The 22311-nt window shown below is 39.2% G+C and overlaps 1 protein-coding gene across 10 annotated transcripts in view; it reads left to right on the top strand.

Moving 5' to 3' along the window:
- LOC138737196 (serine/threonine-protein kinase MRCK alpha-like) overlaps positions 1–22311 on the top strand; it is a 653014-nt gene that overhangs the window by 177683 nt on the left and 453020 nt on the right. The window lies entirely within an intron of this gene.

The following is a 22311-nucleotide window of genomic DNA, read 5'->3' as shown; positions in this document are numbered from 1 at the left end:
TGTGCTTTCAAGTACCCTAAAATCTGGCAACGCGGTTAGCGCAATGCTTTTGCAATCAGTGATCCGGGTTTGAACCCGGTGGTGTCAGTAAGGAGTTTGTACTTTCTCTCCGTGTCTGTGTGGGTTTTCTCTCTGGCTCCAGTCTCCCACAATATACAGGCTTGTAGGTTAATTGGGTGGCATGGGTTTGTGGGCTGGAAGGGTCTGTTAGGTTGTTGTATGTCTTGTCTAAATAATATAAATGTTCAAAACTAAATGAAGTTTTACATTATTTCATTAAAATTCTGTTGGATAAACATTATAGTAACAGTATGGGGAAACAAACTGAAAGTACTAAAATTACTGCATCACTAAAATTTGATTAATGTTTCACCACTAGTTTTCAGTTTTCTTTTGCACATTTTGGCCTGCTACCCTGATGAAACTTCATCAGCCTTTAAATTGAATGAGATCACCTGGCATTGGAGAATTGATGTCTATGCAATTGTGGTCTACTTTAAAGTGTATTTTTTGATCATGTAACTAATGGTAGATTTTCATTGTTAAGACATGTAATTTATACCTATTTATTTGAATTAAAGTCAACCTCTGCAGCAAATCAGTTCCAGAGTGTCCTTAGATTGTCCCATTGCATGGGGGAGGAGTTTCTGTGTTTTAAATTAAAAAAAAATTTAGACATGCTGTATCACACAGTAACAGACCCTTCCAGCCCACAAGCCCATGTTGCCAAAATACACCAATTAGTCTACAACCCCTCTACGTTTTGAAGGGTGGGAGGAAACTGGAGGAAAGGAAGCCCACGTAGAAAAGGAGAGAGCATACAACTCCAGTTTTGAACCTGGATAACTGGCGCCGTAATATTATTGCGCTAATTACTATGCTAATCATGAATGGGGAAAGTGGTGTGGGGAAAAAAAGGTTTATGATAAAATGTTAACATTAAATAATGAAGAAATAACTGAATAATTAATCCACATCATTTGGATAGATAAATGATAAAAGCAGTGCGATATTGTTCCTCTCTCTGGTAAAATTATTAATGTGTTAATATATAAATGACAGTTAATTTGGATCATGCATCAAATGAAAAAATATGTGCAGCACTTTTCTGATTTCAGAGATTTTTGTTCATGTTTTTACATTAGTGAATTGATCTATTAGTTGCACCTCTATTGTCAAAGTCTCAAAAGATTGCTATTTTTCAAAACTTTGACACTTCTTTTGAAAGCTGGAGGTGCTTTGATTAATGGAATTTTTCAAATCCATGATTGATTGGTTCTTGTTGGGTAAGAATATCAAGGAATTTAAATCAAAGGATGTGAGAGAAGTTAAGTTTAACATCTTCATAGGCAGTTCTCTGAAATCAAAGATGACTTGCTTCCATTTCAGAGTGGTTTCTGAGGTGGCTGGATGCAAGTGTGGGAATCACAGACTCTGCCACAGATAAACAGAAGGTGGGTGATTTGTGAGGTGTTCTGCTCCCTTATGCTTCTTGTGCAAAACCTGTATGTACTCAGCATTTTATGAAGGGTTTTGACCTGAAAAGTCTTGATGAACGGTTTGACCAGAAATGTCACCAATTTCTTTTTCAGGATGCAACTCGATATGGTGAGTTCCCTCAGCAGTTTGTTTTAATTATTCCAGATTCCAGCATCTACAATCTCTTATTTTCTCTTTTCCAGTTCGGATGAAGGATTCTGCACTTGAAACATGAATTGTATTTTTTTTTTAGAACATTACACCACAGTATAGGCTCTTCGGCCCTCCATGTTGTGCTGACCTATATAAACCTACTCAACAGTTTAGCCCTTCCCTTCCTCACACTCATAACCCTCTTATTTTTCTTGTATCCATGTGGCTCCTCCACCATACCTGGCAATGTATTCCAGGTACCCACTACTGTTTGTGTATAAAAAAAATCACTAGCACTGACGTCCCCTTTCTTTATACAGATGACCTCTGGTATTTGCTACTGTTGCCCTGAGGAAAAAAGGTGCTGGCTGTCCATCCTATCTATTCCTCTCATGATCTTATAGACTTCTCATGATCTTATAGACTTCTCATCCTTCCCTCCAAAGAGAAAAGCCCTAGCTCTGTTAACCTTGCCTCATTAGATATATTCTCCAATCCAGGAAACATCTTTGTAAATCTCCTCTGCATCCTCTCCATAGCTTCCCTATCCTTCCTGTATTGAGTTGACCAGAATTGAACACAATATTCCAAGCGTGGTTTAACCAGAGTTTTATAGAGCTGATGGAGGACCTCAGTTTTCTTCAGGCTGACTTCCAGGCCAAACATTTTGGCAGTTTCCGCAAAACAGGATGTCAAGCGCTGAAGAGCAGGCTCTGAATGGGCAACTAAAGCGGCATTGTCTGCACCATTTCATTGGATGCAAGGATCGATAACGAGATAGACAACAGACTCACCAAGGCAAATAGCGCCTTTGGAAGACTACACAAAAGAGTGGAAAAACAACTAACTGAAAAACCTCATAAAAATTAGCGTATACTGAGCCGTTGTCATACCCACACTCCTGTTCGGCTCTGAATCATGAGTCCTTTACCGGCATCACCTACGGCTCCTAGAACGCTTCAACCAGCGTTGTCTCCGCTCCATCCTCAACATTCATTGGAGCGACTTCATCCCTAACATCGAAGTACTCGAGATGGCAGAGGCCGACAGCATCGAATCCACGCTGTTGAAGATCCAACTGCTCTGGTTAGGTCACGTCTCCAGAATGGAGGACCATTGCCTCCCCAAGATCGTGTTATATGGGGAGCTCTTCACTGGCCACCGAGACAGAGGTGAACCAAAGAAGAGGTACAAGGACTGCCTAAAGAAAGCTCTTGGTGCCTGCCACATTGACCATCGCCAGTGGACTGATATCGCCTCAAACTGTGCATCTTGGCGCCTCACAGTTCGGCAGGCAGCAACCTCCTTTGAAGAAGACCGCAGATCCCACCTCACTGACAAAAGACAAAGGAGGAAAAACCCAACCAACCAATTTTCCCTTGCAACCGCTGCAACCGTGCCTGCCTGTCCCGCATCGGACTTGTCAGCCACAAACCAGCCTGCAGCTGACGTGGACATTTACCCCTCCATAAATCTTCGTCCGCGAAGCCAAACCAAAGAAGAAAGAAATAGAGCTGCAACATTACCTCTCGACTCTTGAACTCAATCCTCAACTAATGAAGGCCAGCAAACTATAATGTACATTTTCATATATGCTTATTATCCTGCTTTAATAATTTTGTGATCTGTAATAGAAAATAACAGAACAGGAAATTAATTTGATAATGTAACAAATCATTGGTTCTTTCAGAACGAGTCACAAAATTAGATTTTTAAGCAGTTACTCGTGGTATGGATCACTTAACTGTATTTGCATCTGGCTAATAAATTGATAGTAGTGAGTTATTCACTGAACCAGATTACTCTGTAAATTATTAAGTAGTCTCTTTACATAGAAGATATTTGTCCTCTGGGACCTTTTAACAGGAAGTCCTTCTAATTCCACAAAATAAGATGACAAATAGTTTTCCACAAGCATGTCAGATTGGGGGGGAGTCACGTGATGGAGTAGTGGCCGGACGGTGAACTCCAGCCCTCTCCAGAAAAGTCGGAAAAAACAAAGGAAAACACAAAGGCACAAAAATAAAAATTAAAGAAAAGTGAGTATAAAGGTGGAAAGAAGATGGCGACGAAAAAAGAAAAATCGAAATCAACGGTAAGAAGAGAGGAAGAGAAGACAATGGAAGAAGAAGGAGAAGGCCTTACCTGTTCGAAGAGGCCCGCGGTAGAGAGAGAAACCCGCTCCCTCAGGTCGGTAGAAAGTGGACTACAAAAATGGCTCGCTGAGCCGAGTAAAAGTGCGCAACCGCACATGCGCAAAAACACACCGACGGGAGGGGTGACCAGCTGGGGAGTCGATCTCCACAGCCGGCAATGACAGCTGCAGAACACCTGCAGCAAGAGGAGAACATAGAAGACAACGAAAACAAGAAAGAAGAGAAGAAAAGGGCAACAAAGAAACAACAGATGGCCAACCCAGAGGAAGAAGAAGAGGAAGAGTACAGTGAAATAGAAGAAGAAGGGAAAGGCAAGATAAAGGATATACTTTCTCTTTTTAAAGAATACATGGAGTCATTTAAAGAATGGCAAGCGCAAGAATTTGATGATTTAAGAAGAAGAATAAACAATACAGAAGAGAAAATGAATAAAATAGATATGACCTTAACAGAAATGGGAAAGAGAATGGACAAGATGGAAGAGCGGGAAGCAGCAGTAGAAATGGAGGTAGAGGACTTAAAAAAGAAATTAGAGGAATCTAATAAAAAAGTTATAGAGACACAAGAACTGTTAGCTCAGAAAATAGATATAATGGAAAATTATAACAGAAGAAATAACATAAAGATAGTGGGCCTTAAGGAAGATGAAGAAGGCAAGAATATGAGAGAGTTTATAAAAGATTGGATCCCCAGGATCCTAGGATGTCCAGAACTACAGCAAGAAATGGAAATAGAAAGGGCACATAGAGCAGTGGCCTTTAAACCACAACCACAGCAAAAGCCAAGATCTATTTTAGTAAAATTCCTAAGATATACTACAAGAGAAAAGGTACTGGAGAAGACAATGGAAAAAGTAAGAGAGGGCAACAAGCCACTGGAGTACAAAGGGCAAAAAATCTTAATTTATCCAGATATAAGTTTTGAACTCCTGAAGAAGAGAAAGGAGTTCAATACAGCAAAGGCGATTTTATGGAAGAAAGGGTATAAATTTATACTAAAGCATCCAGCGGTATTGAAAATATTTATTCCAGGACAACAAAACAGACTATTCTCGGATCCAGAGGAAGCACGAAAATTTGCAGAACAATTACAAAATAGACTGAGGGATGAAGACGTGTAACGAGAGTACAAAAGACTGAGAACTAAAAAGACACATAAGTTTTGAACTTCTGAAGAATAGAAAGGAGTTCAATACATCGAAAACGATCTTATGGAAAAAAAACTATTCTCGGATCCAGAGGAAGCAAGGAAATTTGCAGAACAACTACAAAACAACCAGAGAGATGAAGATATGTAATAAGAGTAAAAATGACCACGATTTATATGTATGTGGGTAAAGAGGTATATGTGTGTATATATATAATGTGCATACATGAATGTATCCGTATTTAGAGGAAAATATAGATAGTATAGACAAGAATTAATAAGGGAAGGAAATGGAATAGAGGGAATAAGGAGGGAACTAAAAGAGTGACCTTTGTTACATATGAAAAGTGGAATCTTTTCTGGGGGGGGCTGGGTGGGGAGGAGTTGCGGTCACTGCAAAATCAGCTGACGCTTGCGAGTGAATTCGCAAATCCAAATGGAGAGGGGAGATGTGGTTGTCCGACAAGGGATAAAGGACAACTCAGGAGGGGAAGGGGAGATTGGGGCTAAAGAAGTTTTAAATAGGAGAATAAGGAAAATGTTTGATGTTTTAGGAATGTTGTCTTATAAAGGGTTCAAAACAAGAAAACAGAAATGGATAAGAAGGAAAGGTAATGATAGCGAAACGGAAAGGGAAGATAAACAAAGTATAAAATGGCTACGTTGAACTATATGACTTTAAATATTAATGGAATACATAACCAAATTAAAAGGAAGAAACTGCTAAATTTACTGAAAAAAGAAAAAATTGATATAGCATTTGTGCAAGAAACACATTTAACTGAATTGGAGCACAAGAAATTAAAGAGAGATTGGGTAGGACACGTAACAGCAGCATCGTATAATTCAAAAGCAAGAGGAGTAGCTATATTAAGAATAGACCTATTTTTGTTATCAGCTCGTATGCAAGATAAACAGAATATAAAGCTAGAATACTATTGGACCATTCACCCTTAATATTGACAGTAAAGTTAGAGGACATCCCTCCAAGAATGTATAGATGGAGATTAAACCCCATGTTACTTAAAAGGCAGGATTTTAGAGAATTTATTGAAAAACAAATAAAAATGTATTTTGAAATAAATACGGAATCAGTGGAAGATAAGTTTATACTATGGGATGCAATGAAAGCATTCATTAGAGGGCAAATAATAAGTTATGTAACGAAGATGAAGAAGGACTATAATCAGGAAAGAGCAGTTGGAAAGGAAAATAGTAAATATAGAAAAAGAATTAGCAATGAAGGAAGATACAACTAAAAGAAGAGAACTGGCGGATAAAAAAATAAAATATGAAACACTACAAACATATAAGGTGGAGAAGAATATAATGAAGACAAAACAGAAATATTATGAACTAGGTGAAAAAACGCACAAAATCCGAGCATGGCAGCTTAAGACAGAACAAGCTAAGAAAATGGTATTGGCATCAAGGAAAAAAGACAAAGAAATTAAGGAAAACTTTAGAGAATTCTATGAACAATTATACCGAACTGAAAACAAAGGGAAAGAAGGGAAAATAGATGAATTTCTGACTAAAATTGAACTACCAAAACTACAAATAGAGGAACAAAATAAATTAACAGAGCCATTTGGAATAGTAGAAATACAAGAGATAATAAAAAAATTACCAAATAATAAGACACCAGGAGAGGATGGATTCCCAATAGAATTTTACAAAACATTTAAAGACTTATTAATTCCGCCCCTCCTGGAAGTAATCAACCAGATTTATAAAACACAAAGCTTACCAGATTCATGTAAAACAGCAATAATTACAGTAATACTAAAGCAAGGGAAAGATACACTCACACCAGCGTCATATAGACCAATATCTTTACTTAACACAGATTATAAGATAATAGCTAAACTATTAGCAAACAGATTAGCAGAGTATGTACCGAAAATGGTAAATTTAGACCAAACTGGATTTATCAAAAAAAGACGCACAACAGACAATATTTGTAAATTTATTAACTTAATTCATGCAGTAGAAGGGAATAAAGCACCTACAGTAGCAGTTGCTTTAGACGCAGAGAAGGCCTTTGACAGAGTAGAATGGAATTATTTCTTCAAAGTATTGCAAAAATTCAGTTTACCGGAGAAGTATATTAATTGGATTAAAGCATTATATAAGGGACCGTTAGCGAAAGTGAATGGACATGTATCAAAGCAATTTAACTTAAGCAGGTCAACACGGCAGGGATGCCCACTATCACCTTTATTGTTTGCGTTAGCTATAGAACCACTAGCAGAATTGATAAGAACAGAAAATAATATAAAAGAAATAAAAATAAAAGACAAGGAATATAAAATCAGTTTATTTGCGGATTATGTTATAGTGTACTTAACAGAAACAGAACTATCAATAAAAGAATTATATAAGAAATTGAAGGAATATGGAGAAGTGTTGGGTTACAAGATAAACGTAAATAAAAGTGAAGCAATGCCTATGAATAATGCGGATTTCTCAAAATTTAAGAAGGAATCACCATTTAGATGGCAAATGCAAGCAATAAGATACCTAGGTGTACAAATAAACAAAAATCTCGGCCAACTATATAAACTCAATTATTATCCACTAATGAAAAAATTACAGGACGATTTAGAGCATTGGAAAGATTTACCACTAACACTAATAGGAAGGATAAACTGTATTAAAATGAACATTTTTCCAAGGATATTATACTTATTTCAGGCATTGCCAATACAATAATAAGGAAATTTTTATGGAGAGGGGGGAAACCGAGGATAGCACTAGATAAATTAACAGAATGGTATAAACAAGGAGGCTTACAACTGCCAAACTTTAAAAATTATTATAGAGCCGCACAATTAAGATACCTATCAGATTTTTATCAAACAAGGGAAAAGCCAGATTGGACGAGATTAGAATTAGATAAAATAGGGGAAAAGATACCTGAACACATATTATATAAATGGGATAAAAAATTGGTACAACATAGAAGTTCTCCAGTATTACATCATCTCCTCAATATTTGGAAGAAGATTCATGTAGAAAGAAATAAAACAAATTATCAATTACCAAAACTAATATTGACGCAAAACAAGTTACTCCCTTTTACAATAGATAACCTTTCCTTTAGAGAATGGGAAAAAAAAGGGATTAAAAGAATAGAAAATTGTTTTTCAGGAAATAGATTCTTATCCTTTGAACAAATGAAAGATAAGTACAATATAACTCAAGATACAGCGCTGGCATATTACCTATTGAGATCCTACTTGAAGGATAAATTAGGAAGCAGTTTGAGTTTGCCAGAGGCAAGTAACCTTGAATATGTGATTACAGATACAATGATAATCAAAAGATTTATAACAAATATGTATATTAAACTGCAAGAAAAGGAGAATGAGGAAACAAATGGTAAAACTAAACAAAAATGGGAACAAGATTTAAATATAAAGATAAAAAAGGAAACGTGGGAGAAGTTATGCTCCGGAACGATGAGAAATACAATAAATACGAGGTTACGTATGATACAATATAACTGGATACACAGGCTATACATTACACCTCAAAAGTTAAATAAATGGGACCCAACAGTATCTGATAGATGTTTTCGATGTAAAAAAGAAATGGGAACAACAATTCATGCAATCTGGACATGTGAGAAAGTAGAAAAATTTTGGGAAGATCTCAATCAGATATTAAATAAAATAACAGAAAACAATATACCAAAGAATCCAGAGATCTTTCTCCTAAGTAACATAAAAAACAAAGAATTTGGAATTGATTTGGAGGATGCACAAAAAAGATTTGTTAAGATAGCTCTAGCCGTAGCAAAAAAATGTATTATGTCAACCTGGAAATTGGAAGATAATTTGAAAATACAACAATGGTATATAGAAATGAATAAATGTGTTCCATTAGAAAAAATAACATATAGTTTAAGAAATAATGTTGAAATATTCAAACAAATATGGGAGCCTTACATTAAATACAATAGCGAAAACCTACCGGGGACAATCATTACCTAAGTTAACGGAAGGAAAAGGAAATGAAAAGAATGGACTCAGTAGAATTTCTGGTGTATTTTTATTGAATGACAACATTGTCTGACTGGTTTAATGTAACCTAGATTTTATACCTTAAATGGACGGGAGGGGGGAGGTAGGGAGGGTGGGATGGGAGGAGCGAAGGGGGGGGTGGAGAAAATGGCACTGTATATGTATGAAAAGGAAAAAGTGTGTACCATGGTTAATGTGATTTATGGTGTGAAAAATAAAAAATTAAAAAAAATAAATGCATGTCAGATTGGAGCTATACATCAACTCGGCCCTTGCCTGTCTGTCCTTCATTACCTGTGCGAATGCCCTAACCGACTCTGCCCCAAGCGAAAAAAGGGACGGAATTCTCCTTCTCCTCACTTACCACCCCACCATCCTCTGCAGCGAAAATCCTCCTCTGCTGTTTCCACCACCTACAGCATGATCCTACCACCAGACATCTATTCCCTACTCTGCCTTCCACAGGTCTGTGCCTTCCATGAGTCTCTCGTCTATTCCTCCTTTCCCCTTGGCACCTAGTCCTGTAACTGCAGGAGGTGCTTCATGTGCCCACCCCTCCCTCACCACCATTTGGAGCCCCAAACAGTCCTTCCAACTGAAGCAACACTTGTGAATCTGCAGGGATCATCTGGTGCTCCATTTGTGGTCTCCTCTGCATCATAGAGATTGGACACAGACTTGGAGATCGTTTCCTGAGTACTTTGGTGTTCTCTGCCGTAATAGCGTGGATCTCCCAGTGACCACCCATTTCAGTTACCCACCCAGTTCCCTTGCCAACAGGTCTGCCATGGTCTCATGCACTGCCAGATTAAGATTTTAGATTTAGATTTAATTTATTGGTTTATCCTACAGGTGAGGCAGAATTACTACTAATTGGTAGTACATAAACTGTACACAACATAAACATGTAAACAAATAAAGAACTGTAATCCGAAAACGAATGTAAACAAAGTGACTGCAATACAGAGAGAACAAAAAGAAAATCAATAAAGTGCACAAGTAGGAGTCCTTAATGACTCTCTGATTGAGTCTGATGGTAGAGGGGTAGCAGCTGTTCCTGAACCTGGTGGTGTGATTCTTGTGGCACCTACACCTCTTTCCTGATGTCAGCAGTGAGAACAGAGTGTGTGCTGAGTGGTGTAAGTCTGATGATTGTTGCTGACCTCCGAAGGCAGCATTCCCTGTAGATGTACTCAATATTGGGGAGGGTTTTGGGCTGTGCCAACTACCTTTTGGAGGGCTTTATGCTCAGGAGTATTGGTGTTCTGTACCAGACCGTGATTCAGCTGGTCAAACTTTCCATTACACCTCTGTAGAAATTATGAGGGTTTCAAGGGTCTTACCAAACCTCCGCAAACTCCTGAGGAAGTAAAGGCGCTGATGTGCTTTCTTCACAATGCCATTTGTGATTTGGGTCCAAGAAAGATCCTCTGAGATAAAGACTTGCAGGAGCTTAAATTTGTTCCCCCTCTCCACCTCTGATCTCCCAATGGCACTGGATTGTATACCTCTGGCTTTCCTTTCCCGAAGTCCACAATTAGCTGCTTCATTTTGGTGACATTGAATGCAAGGTTGTTGTTGGTGCATGATTCAGCCAGTTTTTCAATCTTCGTCCTGTACGCTGACTTATTGTTTTCCTTTATACAACTCATTACCATGTTGTCGTTGGCCAATTTGTAGATGTTATTGTACTGAGCTACACAGTTGTAGGTATAAAGTGAGTAGAACAGGGGACTAAGAACGCAGCCCTGTGGTGCTCCAGTACGAATGGAGATTGTGGAGGAGAAATTCTTACTAACCACAGATTGTGGTTTGGAGGTGAGGAAATCCAGGATCTAATTACACAGTGGGCTGTTAATTCCCAGGTCTTGGAGATGGCTGATTTTGTGAGGGTGATGGTGTTAAATGCTGAATTGTTGTCGATAAAGAGCATCTTGATGTAGGCATCTCTGCTGACCAGGTGTTCCAGAGCTTTGTGTTGAGTCAGTGTGATGGCATCTGCCATAGACCTATCACTATGAAAGACGACCTGGAATGAATCCATGTCACTGCTCAGACCATGTGCAAATTCCTCATATTCTGACTGGGCACCCTCATTGATTTGTCAGGTTTTTGTTAGCCCCACTCCTATCTCTCTCTCTCCCCATATTTTTTCACAGTCAAAACAACCCCTCTCCCACACTCAATTCTCAACTTTCTTCTTTTATCATATCCAATTGTGTGTTGGTCTGTTCTGCAGCCCCTGCCATTCTTCCCTTTTCACCTTTTTACAGACATTCATCTATTTTTTTACTCATATATAGAGGAAGGGCTTAGGCTCTCTACTCTGGTAATACAGGCGCCTAACCTTTTATCTGGGATCGTTGGGACCGGATACCTGCTGTTATTTGGAATCTTCCGGATTTCAGAATCATTTTAAAATGGTGGTCCCTTTAAGGAAATGTGATGTTTAAAAATCACACAAAATAGAGGGTGTGGTGTGATATAACTGGTTAAGACCCTCATCCCCGCCACCGCCCCCGTCCTCTCTTACCTGGAAAGGTGACTCGGCCCCAAGTGGTGGTTCCAGCTGCGTGGGGGATTATGAGTAAGGAAGAAGGCAATCGCTCCCATATTGAGCTGCTGCAATTAAGCTCTGGGCTTGGCAGCACCGTACCCCTGCTGCCTCATCTGGAGTTAGATTGGGGTGGGGAGATGGAGCGTGAGGAGCTAGGTGGTCGAGCGTTTTCATAACCCAAAAAAGTGCCAGTTTTTGGAGGTTGCCAGGGTTCAGAATCCTGGATAAAAGCTGAGGCACCTGTACATCTTTACCACTTTTGGATGTTGCGAGACCTGCCGAGTTCCTCCAGCATTTTGTGTTTTTCATTTACCCTTTGTGACCTTGCTCCATTCTTTAACAGTTTTTGTTCCTCTGCTGTTCACTGATGTCGTTTCTGAAATGTCCACATTATTTGCAACTGTATAGGAAACTACTAAAATACCCATCCACTTTCTTACAGTGTTCCGTGTTTGAAGAGGTTAATGACTTGCATTCCAATAAGTTACAGAAAATCAAGGGAGTCAGCTCTTGAGATTAAGGATGATATTTATGTGATTAGAGTAATGGCACCAATATATAAATTTAGGCTTACAATGAGAAACAGGCCTTTCCTGCCCATGGGCCATTGGCACCAAAATACCTCAATTAATATACAATTCCTGAAACTTTTAGGAGAATGGGAAGAAACCAGAGCACCCGAAGGAAACCAATGCAGATATAGGAGAACGTAGAAACTTCTTACAGTCAGCATCGGATTCGAACCTGGGTCGCTGGTGCTGTAATAGTTATGCACTAATCGCTGTGCTAACCGTGCCAACTCAATTACCATAATTGATTTTGGTGATACTTTCTTTCTGAATGCATTTGAATAAGTGCATATTTGTTTTCATATTGAAAAATATTAGACTAAGATTATGACAGTCAAGCATATCTTTGGCAGGGCCTCAGCAATTTCTCCCATGGTTTTCCCACAAAGTCTTAGATATACTTATCCAGGGGCTTAAAGATCACCAATAAGATGTAATGGGGGAGTGGTACAGTAATATGAGGAAGGGATGATAGGTCCTTGGAGTCAGTAGACAATAGGTGCAGGAGTAGGCCATTTGGCCCTTCAAGCCAGCACTGCCATTCTCTGTGATCATGGCAGATCATCCATAATCAGGACCCCGTTCCTGCCTTCTCCCCATATATCTTGTCTGATATCTTTAAGAACTCTATACTCTATCTAACTCTGTCTTGAAAGCATCCGGAGAATTGGTCTCCACTGCCTTCTGAGGCAGAGCATTCAAGAGATGCACAAGTCTCTGGGTGAAAAATATTTCCTTAATTCCGTTCTAAATGGCCTACTCCTTATTAAAAGTAGTCTCTGGTTCTGGACTCTTCCAAAATTGGGAACATGTTTTCTGCCTCTTGTGTGTCTAATCCTTTAATAATCTTATGTTTCAATCAGATCCCCTCTCCTCCTTCTAAATTCCAGTTTATTACAAGCCCAGTTGCTCCAGTCTTTCAACATGTGATAGTCCCATCATCTTGGGAATTAACCTCATGAACCAATGCTGCACTTTTTCAATAGCAAGAATGTCCTTTGTGATGAGCCCAAAGGACCCCAAAGCCCAGCAGCAGTAGACATTCACCAAGACGTGGTTTTTAAAACAAAAGTTATTTTTAATCAACTTCAAACATGAAAATAGAATCAAACTTTAACTTATCTCTATACTTATACTAACCCAAATTAACCCCCTTCTAATTCAAAGCGCACGTGTATGTAATGTGTGTGTAAATTTAAGAAAAGTTCTTTGGTTCACATTTCAATCTCACTTCTTCTTCCCAGTTCTCTGGATGAATTCTTATACTTTGCACAGAATTTAACATGCATGAAGTTCATCAGGCTTTGGTGCCCAAAAAGTTTACCGCCCAGGAAGGTTCTTGTAGGGTTTGCAGAGAGAAATATTTGTTGTTCCAGGATTTCCAGAACTGAGGTACCACCATTAGTCACCTCAAGATCTTGCTGATGAAACTTTCCCCATCAGGGTTTTCCAGATGGTAACCTCTTCCTCTAGGCCACCACAGAGCTCCACTTTGTTCCACTTATTCCAAGAGAAACATCAGTCAGATAGCACTTCCAGCCATCCACTGCTTCGGAACTTCTCATCAGTTCTTCCTGGAATGCACTGTTCAATGTCCCACACACACTGACTGAGAGAGCTTGTGACCTCTCTCTTTCTTTCTCTCTGTCTCCAACTGAAACTCCAGTGAAAAGCATGTGACTCATGTGACTTGCAAAATCCCCACCTTCTCCAGCAAACAACAGAGTTCTTCTGCTCAAGTTGTTATCTTAAGTATAAACAAAACCCAGGAGTGACCTTTCTGTGAGCACTTTGCAGAAAGGATACTTATAGACAGCCTGACTCCAGCAAGACAATGGTCAAGCATTTGAAGAGACATTTCCATTAACACCTACTTGTGAAATGTGCATAACATTTTCCAGAGATCCTGCAATGTGAATTCTTCAGTCTTTCAAATAAGATCTGTTTTAAAATGTGTGTATGTATGTAACCTACTCTAAATCTTACAAATTCCCCAAAATATTATAATCATTACACCTTCCTCAAACTTGGAGCCAAAACTGCACACAATACTCTAGGTGTGGTCTCACCAGGGCCCTGTACAACTGCTGAAGGACCTCTTTGCTCCTAAACTCAACTCTCCTTGCCATGAAGGCCAACATGCTATTAGCTTTCTTCACTGCTTGCTGTACCTGCACTCTTATTTTCGGTGACTGATGAACAAGGGCACCTAGATCTCGTTGTACTTCCCCTTTACCTAACCTGACACCATTCAGATAGTAATCTGCCTTCCTGTTCTTGCTACCAAAATAGATAACCTCACATTTATCCACATTAATCTGGATCTCCCATGCATCTGCCCACTTGCAGAACCTGCCCAAGTCACCCTACATTCTCATAACATCCTCCTCACATTTCACACTGCCACCCAGCTTTGTGTCATCTACAAATTCGCGAATGTTACTTTGAATCCCTTCCTCTAAATCATTAATGTTTATCGTAAATAGCTGCGGTCCCAGCACCAAGCCTTGTGGTACCTGTTGGACTCTGGCTTTAACTTACTCTTAATTTAGTCTATGTGTAGTCTGAGTCCAGCGCGTTCTTTGAATGAAGTGATAGGAGAAGGTATTCGGTTCAACAGTCAATTTATTACACAGCACAAGAATAAAACTTAACAGAGCTCTGGGTCAGTCTGTTAGTTCATAGGTCACCTGCCAGTGAGCTACTCCCCGAGACTGACCCCTATTGTCCAGTTGGCACAGTTTATATAGGTCAATCTTATCACACAGAACAAAAGTTGTTTTCCCTGCTAGATCTTTTTGCAAAAGGGTTATCACAAGTCATCTCCTGTTTTGCAGATTTCTGGGGTGTAGCATTCCCATGTTAATCCTCCAGGCCAGACTATCCTGTTGTTTAGATCTGAAATTAATTCATCCCCAGATATTTCTAATCACCATTCGGTCCCTGTCTGGCCAATTTCTGCTGTTCTCTTTAACACCTCCTCGTGCCTTAATCTTCCTCCTAGACTGGTTTTCCATTCCCTTTGATTCTTGCGGGCCATTCTTTGTTCTGATCTGGCCTGTGTCTCCTGTGCTACTTCCCACCTCCTTCAGTTAAGCATTCCTCCTAAATCGTTTTATGCATATCCTCTCCCTGTATCTTGGGAGCAGCCAATTTTGTTCAGCCAACTTTGCTCCATGCTGTGACAGCCACTTAGCCACATTCCTCTTTCCCTGACTCATGCAGTCCAAATAAACTTATTGATTAATCATTTATTTCATACTGTTTTAACCCCTAGATTCCAACATACCCCACTAGTCACTGCCTGCCATTCTGAAAGGGACCCGCTAATTCCTACTCTTTGTTTCCTGTCTGCCAACCAATTTTTTATTGATGTCAGTACCCTACCCCCAATACCAAGTGCTCTAATTTTTCCCACTAATCTATGACGGACCTTATCAAAGTCGGGATTGGGGGGAAGGCAGATATTGGAGAAAGCAACTAATGATAGAGTCAAGTAAGAGAAATAGTCAAGATTCAATATTATTGTGACTTAATAAAACAGGAGTAATATTACACAAAATTTGTTCTACTCTCCCTTAAAGCAGAGTTTGCCATCAGCAGAAATTGCTGGGTGACTCTTATAGTCAGAGAAAGTGTTAAGAGCCCAGAGGACCCCAAAACCCAGCAGCAATAGATATGCACCACGACAAAGGGTTACTTAAACAAAAGTTGCTTTTAATTATCTTTGAACATGAAAATAGAATCAAATTAAACTTGTTTCTACTGACCCACTTCACCTACTTAGCACCCCTCTAATTCTAAGTGCAGGTTTATGTAATGTGTGTGTGTAAGTTCAGCAAAGTTCTTTGGTTCACAGTCCAGTCTCACTGGTTACAAACAATTCTTATACTGGGCACAGAATTTAACATTTGTAAAGTTCACCAGGCTTTGGTGCTTGAAAGGTAAATGATAACCACTCGGGAAGGTTCTTGTCAGTTTTCAGAGAGAGATTTGTTGTTCCAAGACAGCCACAACTGATGTACTTCCATCAGCCACTCCAGTGTCTTGCTGACGAAACTTGCCTGCTTCAGAGTTCTCCGGATGATGAGCTCTTTCTTTCAGGTCCCCACAGAGTTTCCCCTATTCCAAAGGAAACACCAGGCCGTCCTCCAAAGCTTGCCAGCTTGTCCCTCTGGAAATGATGTCTCTCTCTCTCTCTCTCTCTCTCTCCCACCAACTCTGAGCAAAGCCTCTTTTTTTTCTGCTCTCTGCCTGCATAGATCACATGACTTTCCAGACAGTAAATGCTCTTTTCCAGACAAAGCTGCTACTGCCTGTTACATTTGTTGCCTTATGCAAACAACAGTCCACCATAAGTCTCTGAGCACTCTTCCAAAAGCTCCTGCAAAAATTGTGTTTTAAAATGTTTGTGTGTAACCTGCTCTAACAAGCCTTTCCCAATTTATCTCCCAAACACCTTTAAATACTCTGTTATAGAAAGAGAAGCAAAAGAGAGTCCCTCCAGAGTCACCATGTGTCTATGGATTCTCCTCCAGCACTTCTGCAGCTTCCGCAGCCACACAAAGTCCAGTCCAAACTATCAGCCACCCAAGCTCCAGATCTGAACCTCTGATACCATTAGGAACCCTTCAGTGCCCTCTGCACTCTCTTGCATCCTGCTTCTGATACGTGGTACTCCTTCAGCTAATCTAGAGCCACACTCCAGCCTGGTGTGAGTCCTTTGACAGCAGTCACCAGCAGCCCGCAGCTTGCCTGTATTCCTCGCCTTGAGTCTGCAACTCCTTGAGGGTACTGCAGATAGTAGGCATTGCCATCTTGGGCCCAGGCCCTGCAGTCACAGGATTTTAAAATAAACCATTGCCATTTCCTTTAACAGGCTGTTTAAAGCCTGTACAGAGACATCGATAGTAGGACTGGGTGGTAGAACCCTGAGGAGAAATGCTGTCTCCTCTCATCGCTCTCTACAGGTCCATACCCACCCCAGCAGTTTGGGCAACTCTGCCTTTTTTCTTAAGGTAGCAGTTTTTTTAATAAAAGGTAGCAGTTGAGATGGGTGTCAGTGTGAAAAACCTGGGTTGATCAGAGCTAGAGAGTGGTAGGAAATGTTCCTTTCTCTCATTCTGATCCACCCAGGTTCCTTCACTGCTTTTTTTAAAATCTCCTCCTCAGCAGATGTCATCTAGCTGTATTCCCCACCTCTACGGATCCATCAATCTCTTATCACACTCACACAAAACCTTTTGGCTCATGTCATTTCCATTAAATGGTTTCCACCACTCTTCACTTATCTGAATCAACATCAATGTCCTTGCTAATCAGATTACAGAATCTGCAGGCTCTTGTGCTTCCACTTATCACCTTTAGGCTCTGTCTTTACCTGCACAGCTGCTGTCTGAGCAGCTGACTTCCTCCAGCAGATCTTTTTGATCTTGATTGCAATCTCGTATGCCTCTTTATTATTTTATATCTATTATCCCTTTTTCTGTGTCACGGCATACTGTGGCACTTTATTGTTGTGATGTATCACCTACCTATGTGTTTGTTGCAAGTAAATTGTACTTTAACAGTTTGCCAAATAACATAATGTTTGTAGGAGTGAGGTGACTACTTTTTGCAATCACAACGTATAGTTCCTTTTAATGCTGAATAGAATTTAAAGTTAAGTTTTCAATATTTAGTTATGATTAAAAGATTTAAAAAAAGGATTACAGAGATTTTAGTATACCACCACAAAATTTTTACTTCAGCATTTGAACAGCTGAGCAGTTATTGTTCTGCAGATACTGGAGTGAGTGCAATTCACAAATTAAAGATAACCAATGTTTCAGGCCTTCTCTTGGGTTAGGCGTTACTAGGGCAAGCAAGAATCCTCAATTTAAGTCTCCCTGTGAGGTAGCTATGAGAATTTTATTTGGTATTTCTGGAACAAGAGGATGAAGACAGTTTGAGAAAGGAAAAGTTGTTGGTTGCGTCATTCAGGGTTTGTTTTGTTGCATTTGTAAATATCAATCTAAACAGGTACCTAACATTCAAGTTGGTTGTTTTCTGATTGAACCAAGGTTTTAAAATAGCAGTGAGGAATAAATGGGTCAAACGGTAGCTGCAAAGAATGACAAGACATTGTAATGGATGATCATGTTTTTTGCATTTTCTGTTTGTATTTGTATTTCCTTCTTATTTTGATGTTCTTAATGAAAATTAAGAGAACTGATTTTCCAAGATCTTGTTTCCTGAATGGAGAATGGTGATGGAAGTTCATTGAGTTAGAATTAGATCAGTATTGAGTTTTGTGATCTAGATCAGCTTCTTATCTTTGGCTTTTAATTTAAACAAATTTAGAACAGGAAATAGAATGATTGAAGTTCACAGTGCACTGAGAATTGGGGGAGAAGATAGAATGACCATAAAAGTAGACTCGTAGATCAAGCAATCAGATGTAGAGATTGTGACGATTAGATATTGTATTCAGCAAATGTAGCAACTCCTTTACCATTTGCAGTAAATAATTTAGAAACTCTTTAGCAGGCTCCATAACAAACCTGTACTGACTACCCAGTAACATGTAATAGATGCAAGCAGTAAACTTAGCAACTTTGAATTGTTTGTTCTAAATCTTTGATGGCCAGTGTAAGATTCAACCTTTGTTTTAACAAAGAGTAACTTCAACCAGAGCAGCATGGGACCTAAATCACCAAGACATTCCTTTCCCACTTTTTTTTAAGACCTTCCCCTCACAAAGTTGACTAAAATGATCTGCAAGACAGTAAATGTCCTAACCAGCATGCCTGAGGTTAACCTTTCACAGAAAGTGTTGAAATCTTGAGCACATAGACTGCTTTGATACAGACAATTACAGCTTTGTGAGAATGGACACTTTTTGAAATGTCTTGCATAATTGCAAGCTTTTGACATGAAGAACGCTCTACGTTCTTGATTTAAAGTCCTCTCCAACTGCTATCTGCATCTGAGTGCTCCTGCATTGCTGGGATCAGGAACTGTTTGTACAGAAAATTAGATCTGGCACAGTGCACTGATGGAATGACATTAATAAAATGCTTTTGATACGAGTGGTGTCCTATGTTTTCTATTTTAGATAATGTAGATCTTTATTGAAGAGCTTCAGAAGTGGCCTTCTGTAATTTAAGTGTGTAATTTTGGAACTCACTTTATTTGACATTCTTTCCCTACAATCCATAAGATCATAAGACATAGGCCATTTGGCCCATTGAGACTGCCTGCCATTCTATCCTTTTCAACCCCATGTTCCTGCCTTCTCCCCATAACCCTTGATTTCCTTCCTTACCCCAGTCTTAAATATATCCACAGCTGCAAGGCCATGCCACAGAGCCATGGAAGCTTAATCTTGATGTCATAGAATCATTTATCACTGAAATGGGCCCTTTGTTCATGCTGACTATCAAGTCCTGGTCTAGTAATTCCATTCATCTGGCATTCGTCCATAACATTCAATGCCATTAAAATTCAAATGCTTGTTTTGATGCTTCTTAAATGTAATGAAAATACTTGCCTCCATTACACACACTGGCAGTGTGATTCAGATTTTAACCACCATCTGGGTGCATTCTGAGAGCCTCGCTAATACCCTAACCCTATGGTAGATGTTTTATTTTTAGCTGGGAAAACACTTTGGTAAGATTAATAAACGAAAACCAACAAGGATTTGTGAATGACAAATGAGTTTTGAGAAACAGGCATGAATCTTTTGATTAGGTAGAGGAGAAATTTGAAAAAAGGAGTAAATATTGCTAAAGTGGATTTTCAGAAAATGTTTTATGTGGCCTCACAGAGAGGTTGGTAAAGCTGAAGCCCATGAAAATAAAACATCAGCAGAAGTACAGAAAGAAAATGGTCTGATAGTAGAAGGGGTTAGTAAAGAATGACTTGTTTAAATCAGTCATGAATCAACTTGTACTATATCATTACATACAACTATTTCCCTGGTTAAATAAAATGCAAATAAGATGGAAATACAGGAACTTTGAAATAGGAAATTTTCAAAGCACTCTGCAAGTCACTTAGTATTTGTGAAGTGAATAAATCATGTATCCCTTTATGCGTTGTCTCTTTATTCTCTGCTTAAACTCTTGCATGAGTAAAAGCAAGTGATTGTTGAATCTTCAGAATTATATGTTTATATCCACTGGAATTCCCCATCTCCTCTTTGCTGTTGGCTCTTTCTTTTAAATAGGTTGTCTCATTTATCCTTTTTTCCAACCCCCACACTATTTTCTTAACAATAGTGACTTGGATTGACATGGCACATTTAGGATTGGTTAAGGGTCCTGAAGTGTTTTTTGTGAGGAGGTTGCTGTGGGGAGGTGGATACTAAAACTATTTTTGGAGTAGGACATGTAGAATTTTAATCCAACTTTTGACACTCTTAAAAATTAAATACCTGTTATCAGATTTGGTGTCTGCTAAATTAAGTTTCATAGCTATGTCAAAATGTTTGTGTTGAAAAAGAAAGCTGAAGGTCACATTGATATAATGAAACATAAAACATGTTCTTTAAGATGTAAAATAATATCCTTTCCCAACTTGTTGCCCTGAGTCACGAACAAACTGGGTGATCTGAAGGAAAATGTGAGATAACAGGTCAGAGTCCAGCTATGGAGAAGGCATCTGAAAGTTTGAGGTTAATAGCCCTTAAAAGCCATACATGAAACACAATAGAGAAACCCTACCATGGACTTCCACCACCTAAAATGACAGAAGGAGAAGATAACGAAATGAACCGACTCAGTAAAATTTCTTGTTTATTTTTATTAAGTGACAACATTGTTTAACGGGTTTAATGTATCTTATAGATTGAACTTTAAATAAATGGAGAAGGGAGTGAGGGAGGGAGGGAAGGGAGGGGGGGAAAGGGGGAGAAAACAACACTGTATATATTCAAGAGAAAAAATGCCTGTATGTATCTTGGTCAATATGGTTTATAGTGTGAAAAATAAAAAAGGGTGAGTTCAAGACTTTTTCATCAGGCATTGTTTGACTGATGAGTATTTCAGGTGTTTTTTTATGTTTAGATTTCCATATATGCAATATTTAAATTTTGTCTGTGCTGTGCATGAATTATTTTTAACAGAGGCATAGAGTTTTACGACATGGAAATAGATGTTCTGGCTCATCTTGTCCATTATGACCAAGTTGTCAACATAAACTAGTTCCATATGTATGAGTTTGAGCCACATCCCTCTGAACCTTTCCCATCCATGTTGTTTGAATGTTGCAATTGCACCTAACTCTACCACTTCCTCTGGCATATCTACCACTCTCTGTGTGAAACATGTGCCCCTTGGGTCCCTTTTGAATCTTTTTCTTCTCATCTTAAATCTTTGCCCTCTAGTTTTAGACTCTCTTTAAGACTGACTTTTTATTCCTCTATAATGTGGAACAGCTGTTCTATACCAGCTACCCCAATGTTTGACAAAGTGCGATTGTGGTCCAATTGCAAGGAGGTCTAATCTCTCTTCTGTGTTGCCTCAAGCACTGTACTTGAGCATCTGCCTCCTTCATGCTCCGTATACTAGATTCTCAGTATACATCCTAAACTCAGGGACCTCTGTCTTATATTTAATAAACTCAAGGGCCTCCTTAAAGTCATACCTCTGACTTCTGTCCAGTCCCTAAACTTGGAACTCTGTGCTACTGGCTTTAAATTTGCAAGTCCCTGTGTTCCACGTTATTCCTAAATATGAGGCTGTCTGTCCAAGGCCTCATGCACTGCCAAACCGAGGGTGTGTGCAAATTAGAAGAACAATACCTTGTATTCCATCTGGACACTCTCCAACCAGGAGGTATTAACATCAGCCTCCAATTTCAGTTAACTCCCTCCCTGAGTCTCTCTCTCTCTCTCTCTATCTATCCCTCTTGTTTCCTTTCCTCCAGTTCTCTACTCCTTCCTTCTCCTAACAGAGTTATCCTCTCCCCATTACCTCAGCTTTTTTTCTCTTCTACCCTTTCATCTGTATCCATCTCTGATCTTTCAGTATGTGCTGTGTCTTTTCCTCCCTCCTTTCCTCCTCCACCCTCTCCCCAACCTTTTTATTTCTTGTTGCTTATACCAGGCTTGAAAAGTTGGTCACCTTTTACTTTCTATGGCAGCTGTATGATCTGCTGAGTTTCTCCAGCATGTTTGTGCATTACAATCAATCCCAGATTCTGCAGACTTTTTTGTATATTAAATATGAGGCTCTTTG

This window comes from Narcine bancroftii, chromosome 6, assembly GCF_036971445.1.
Source record: "Narcine bancroftii isolate sNarBan1 chromosome 6, sNarBan1.hap1, whole genome shotgun sequence".
NCBI classification, from domain to species: Eukaryota; Metazoa; Chordata; class Chondrichthyes; order Torpediniformes; family Narcinidae; genus Narcine; species Narcine bancroftii.
This window is presented reverse-complemented; position numbering and strand designations above follow the sequence as displayed.